The sequence below is a fragment of the Littorina saxatilis genome, linkage group LG4 (assembly GCF_037325665.1).
Source record: "Littorina saxatilis isolate snail1 linkage group LG4, US_GU_Lsax_2.0, whole genome shotgun sequence".
NCBI lineage: Eukaryota > Metazoa > Mollusca > Gastropoda > Littorinimorpha > Littorinidae > Littorina > Littorina saxatilis.
The window spans coordinates 12,198,401-12,204,637 of NC_090248.1; the positions used below are offsets into that span (position 1 = coordinate 12,198,401).

General features: G+C 44.7%; 1 protein-coding gene across 1 annotated transcript in view; it reads left to right on the top strand.

Moving 5' to 3' along the window:
• The first annotated feature begins 5,024 nt into the window (after positions 1-5,024).
• LOC138963968 (uncharacterized) overlaps positions 5,025-6,237 on the top strand; it is a 104,917-nt gene continuing 103,704 nt past the window's right edge. Inside the window, exon 1 of the mRNA XM_070335829.1 lies at positions 5,025-6,237. This exon is cut by the window's right edge and continues 1,038 nt beyond it. The gene's annotated coding sequence lies outside the window, so the exon portion shown is untranslated.

The following is a 6,237-nucleotide window of genomic DNA, read 5'->3' on the forward strand; positions in this document are numbered from 1 at the left end:
GAGAGAGAGAGACAGAGACAGAGGGAGAGAGAGAGGGCTAGAGAGAGAGAGAGAGAGAGAGAGAGAGAGAGAGAGGGAGAGAGAGAGGGAGAGAGAGACAGAGACAGAGAGAGAAAGAGAAAGAGAGAGAGAGAGAGACAGAGGGAGAGAGAAAGGGCTAGAGAGAAAGAGAGAGAGAGAGGGCTAGAGAGAGAGAGAGAGAGAGAGAGAGAGAGAGAGAGAGAGACAGAGGGAGAGAGAGAGGGCTAGAGAGAGAGAGAGAGAGAGAGAGAGAGAGAGAGAGAGAGAGAGAGACACTGAGAGAGAGAGACAGAGGGAGAGAGAGACAGAGACAGAGAGAGAGAGAGAGGGCTAGAGAGAAAGAGAGAGAGAGGGCTAGAGAGAGAGAGAGGGAGAGAGAGGGAGAGAGACAGAGACAGAGAGAAAGAGAGGGCTAGAGAGAGAGAGAGAGAGAGAGAGAGAGAGAGAGAGAGAGAGAGAGAGAGAGAGAGAGAGAGAGAGAGAGAGAGAGAGAGAGAGAGAGAGAGAGAGAGAGAGAGAGAGAGAGAGAGAGAGAGAGAAGGTGTTGTTTATAGCCTGCGCATAATTTCTTATCGCCTGCGGTTGGGCACACACAATTAATTTTGTTGATATGTATGTAAACTTCATGACTTCAAACTAGTATGTCCCCCCCCCCCCTCCCCAAGTACTTTGTTATGGAGCATTCGCCTCACCGCGGAGCTCTGTAAGAAAACCGCCGGCCATTAACAAAACTCAGTCACTGGAGCAACAAAGCCATAATCACAACCTTTTTATGGTATTTTGCACTTTCACATAGTTCATTGTATGGCCGGGGGTGATACCAGCCAGCAGAACTAATTAGTACAGGCACATGACAGTGGTTCTCGCAGTGGTAGTAGGTGTCTGGCGGCTTTCTTAATACCTTTCTGTATAGTCAATATTTAGACAGGCGACATTTAAAATTTGACACAATGCAAATCGTGTCGGTCCTCTTCAAAGGTTAGACACAGATCAAGTTGTCTCATATTATATACTCAGGCCCTTGCCGTGAACGCGGCAATGTGAAAAGTTTCGGTCAAATATGGAGACAAGGTATGGTGTAAAGAATAAGAATAAGAATAAGAATACTTTATTATCTCATAGAGAAATTCAGGGGTGGTACATAACAATAATACAAACAAGACATTGATTTTACATAAAACATATAGCACTATATAACATGGACATCTTTAGAGCGCTGCGCTTACATATTCTCGCACACCTACGCGTATAACGAACTATGGCTAAACATCATTGCAAAATATCATAACATACAATATATCGCAGGAAATATACGGTTGTACATAAAACCAATACGGTTGTACATAAAAACAAACATTACTACTGATTGCACTGGCAGAAGAGGGGCTGAGTCGGGTATGTGGATGTGTTTACATGTTGCTAAGGGTGATGGATTTGGGGATGAAGCTGTTTTGCAGCCTGAGTGTCCTAGTTTTGTGCGTGCGAAGTCTACGGCCAGAGGGAAGGAGTTCATAGAGGTGGGCTAGGACATGGGACCTATCTGAAGCTATCCGCCTACTCTTTCTCACCACACGCTTTTCATACAGGGACTCCACACTTGCTTGCTGCCTGCCAATCACCTTGCTACTGACATTCACCACTGATTCGCACTAAGACATTCCTGTTCTTCACACTCAGAACTGAAAGAGGGAACACATTTGAATTGGTTTCGTATAGCGGAATAGGTTGAAGGGACAATGAACCAACCATCCCGTAAACGCGACTCAGTTTCTCTCTCTCTCGAAACCAATGTCGTGTGCCTGCGACTGACATTGATCCACCACAGGCGCTTGACGAACACGTACTGTACACACACTACAGGGTAAATGCATCGAGACTGAACTGCAATAACAACACGCCAATCTGTCGCACGCATCAAAGTGTGATGACCGTGACATTCACCACTACCCACCGCGGAACGCTCAGACATTCCAAGAACACCCACGGCAGCTGACATGACAAGACACTGGTATAATATCACAATGCAACAGTACAGACCAGGGGCGGATCGGTTCATTTTATTGGGGGGGGGGGGTTTCCAAAAGTATATTGTGAAGATATGGGTGTGAAGGCGCAAAGCGCCGAGCCGACGGCGCGAAGCTAGGGGGGTCCGGGGGCATGCCCCCCCGGAAAATTTTGAAAAAAAGGATGCAAAATGGTGCAATCTGGTGCATTCGGAGGATGATCATTACCAGTTTCAGGCAGGAGATTTTGTCAGTGATTAAGACCCCAAAAATTGAAACTCAACCCAAAAAAACACACAAAAATATTTTTATTTTTTGGCTGGGGGGGGGTTCGGAAACCCCAGAACCCCCCCCCCCCCTCGTCCGCCCCTGCAGACCTATATGTTCTGTCATGGTTTTCACAGTACATGGGACCAAGAAGTCGCGTATAACCAAACACACAACACAACACCGTCCACACCCACCCCCACCATTTATAACCTTCCATTATCAGTCACAGTTAGACAGAGGTGGAGCTGTATAAGAAGACATCCCCTATTTAACCTATCCCGCCCGCATTTAATACGCAGCCCCAAGCCAGTCACACACCTATTATTGTGTCCGAACTTGACCTTGACGGAAAGAGAGGAATGCACACATAATTTTAATAATCTCCGAGAGCTGGGAAGGTCGCTCGTCTGGTTTCAGTTTGCCGCGACAGAGAGAATTGGGTGACTTGCCATGCTGCTAGCGCCAGTACTATACATGTGTGTGTGTGTTTAGAAAGCGCGAGTGTGGTTATAGTGTGTGTCTCCCAGAAGAGCTGTTTACCTGCCACTGAAAGGACCGCGTGGTATATAGGCATGGAATACAGTTAATTCCAGTTTGATTGTTCCCTTTGAACATGACTGTCCGAGCAGTGAAAGGTTCGTTCATTTCCTGGGCTTGGCGTTGAACAGCTGTGCTGTTGATAGTGACAATTAAGTTGGTGTGCTTGTCCGTTGTCGCGTTTTAGCTGACTTGATACGGTAAGCATTTGACAGTGCTTTGATCTAAGCTGAGATGAAAAAGGGAGACGTTTGGCAGTCTTGGACTTGTACTCGTAACTAAGTTAAGGTGATCTTGTAATCGACAAAATGTCGCTTTGAACTGCTGTCCGTCAAAATGCTATGTATCAAATAGCTTGTACACAGTCACAAGCTAAATGATAAAGTAGTTCTACAAGTAGTTGTCATGTGCTTGTGATACAGTACAAGAGTGGAGACAGTATAGTTAGTTAGTAATTTTATGTTAGCTTGCCGCTTCAGAAATTCCAGAGTTTTGTGTTGATAGTCTTGTGACAGTTTGTGACTAGACTGTTCCAACATCAATCAGCTGCAGTCTTCTTCTTCTGCGTTCGTGGGCTGAAACTCCCACGTACACTCGTGTTGTTTTTTTTGCACGAGTGGAATTTTACGTGTATGACCGTTTTTTTACCCCGCCATTTAGGCAGCCATACGCCGCTTTCGGAGGAATCAGCTGCAGTTGTTCTTGTGTTTTACCGCCGTGACATTTCAAAATTCAGTAGGAGGATACTTACTGAGCCTCGTTAGAGGATGAAATTGGTCGTGTGTCACAGTCAGTGTTTACTTACTTGTTCAAGCTTGGCCTTCACTGGAAATGTCACATCGGTTGAATGCTCGTTTGTTTGATGTTGCTTTTAAGGTTAAAGTTGAAATGTGAAGGTTTAATTAGTTGATGTTTCATGGTCACAGGTCCGAGTGACAGCCAAGTTGTGTGTTTCGAGCAAATGTCAGGGTCATATTTTAGTGTTGATGTCAGAAGCTCGGCAAACAACTTTGGTGTGACTTTTAAGTGGAAACTGAGTTAAAACTGGTTGAAAGATAAGAGTTAACTGGTTACACCCAAGACGATAGAACAATAATAACATACGAAGTAAAAATATGAAGAAGATTTAACATTTTGTTCTTGTTTAAATCATTATGATTAATAACACTTTATTAATTCCTCAGTTGCAGGAACTGGAACTCCGAATGACGACTGAACTACACATACAGGGTGACACAAAAAAAACAGATCTATCCCACCAAAAGTTTAATATTTTCTGAAATAATCAGCCGATTCTTTTATTTTTTCAGGTGAGCCAAGCTGAAATGATGTTCTAACAGCCCACCAAGTTTGAGCTTCAAGATGTCATGGACAACGGAGCATAAGACATTTATAGTCGAGGCCTATTTTCGGTCGAATTCTATCCAGACTGGTCAGCCGCAGATGTGACCCAGAGTGGTCCCCCTATTCACCGGACTTGAACCCCCCAGATTTTTATCTGTGGGGGTACCTCAAGGACAGGGTATATGGCAACAACCCCCAGACCATCCCTGATCTTAAGGCAGCAATAACAGCAGCTGTAAGAGCGATCCCACATCTGCGGCTGACCAGTCTGGATAGAATTCGACCGAAAATAGGCCTCGACTATAAATGTCTTATGCTCCGTTGTCCATGACATCTTGAAGCTCAAACTTGGTGGGCTGTTAGAACATCATTTCAGCTTGGCTCACCTGAAAAAATAAAAGAATCGGCTGATTATTTCAGAAAATATTAAACTTTTGGTGGGCTCTGTTTTTTTTGTGTCACCCTGTACTAACCAGCGCAAGCTGCAAGTGAACAGCGGATTTCATGTTTCAACGAAAAAGGAAACAACTCTACATTCTGTGCGTGTGAACATATAATAATAATAAACTTCCTTGAGTTTGAAGAATAAGATGTATAGGTCATCTGAAAAGTGAAGAAACCATTTCCGTGTTATGCTAAATTTGTGACTCGCAATCCGGTTAATTTTGGTTTGTGGCCAATTGCGTGCACATAACGATTACAGGCGTGTCTACATTGGACGTTTTTATTCAGTTTGCTGGGCTCTACAACTCTGTGATTAGTTGACAACGTTGGTGTTTTACTTGCCGGCAAAACGACGGTGATACTGTGTTTTATCGTTTGCCTTCAAGCTGTCGTTCTACAGTGCTTTTAGAGTCTCTTGTCTCGTCGGAGTGACTCAACAACTCTCAAATGAGTTTGCTTTAAGATAGAAAGCTTATCTACATTCTCGAGTCGAAAGTTTGACAACCAGCTCTGAAAATTCAACGACAACGGGCTGCCACTCCAACTTTTACCTGACTGGTTGAAAGAAACACACACGTTCATTTGGCCTACATATACCTGCGCAAACAAGACGAAAAGATAAAACTTAGCCGCAGACAAAAACAAAGCCACGCGGTGACATAAGGTGAACTTGACTGTCTTTTCTGTACCGGCGTGTGTCTGTGTGTGTTTGTGTGAGATTGTATTGTACATCAGCTTCCGTACAATCGCCTAGCTGAGTCACTCTCTCCAAGCTACCTGCTTTCACTCATTCATTCATTCATTCACTCACGGGCCGGGTTTACAACTCATTTACTATACAGCTTGAGGGGAGAGGGATAGGGGTGTTTGTTCACACGCCAGACTGATTGTGTCAGTGCAGCTCCGAACAACGCATCGCATTAGACCACCACCACCACCACTTCTACTACCACCACGGCAGCGCTGGTCCATAGCTCGGCACGTGTTGTAACTGCCGTGTGTGTCGTATTGATCTCCGCATTACATTCTTCCCTCCTCGGCCACTGTGGTGTGGTGTGTGCGGGCCGAGAGTTCTAGTGTGTGTCAGTCGGTGTCTTTAGTGGCTGACAGACAGTCTTGGAGAGCAGACTCGACCGTCGTTCAGGGTTTCGCCGGATGACTGATGTTGTATCTCGCCACAGAGCTGTGTGTTTCTGGATTGTCACCGTGATGTGTTGACTAGGCAAGGAGTTCTACTGTGAATTGACTGACTATGAGTCATTATCGTGCGCTTTTAGTACCGTAGCTCTCTCTCCAGTTTGTTTACATCTGTCAGGCAGTACTACATCTCTCTGTGTATCTCGCTTGTCATTTCGACATACCCGCTGTCACAGTTTATGATTTGGGTACTTGGATACAGCTAGAACTCAAGGTTGTTTACCTGTGGGTCAAGTACATGTCGCTATCGTCTGAGTGAGGGGAGTTATTGCAACATACCATAACGTGTATAGTTTCATTCTTGAGTACAGCAAATCGCGTGTGAATATCAAAACCTCCGTTTCTGTGTGTCATACTAATACGTTATTATTTTTATACTGAGAGAATCAATTAAGACCATTGTGTGATCTCTACTGCTTAA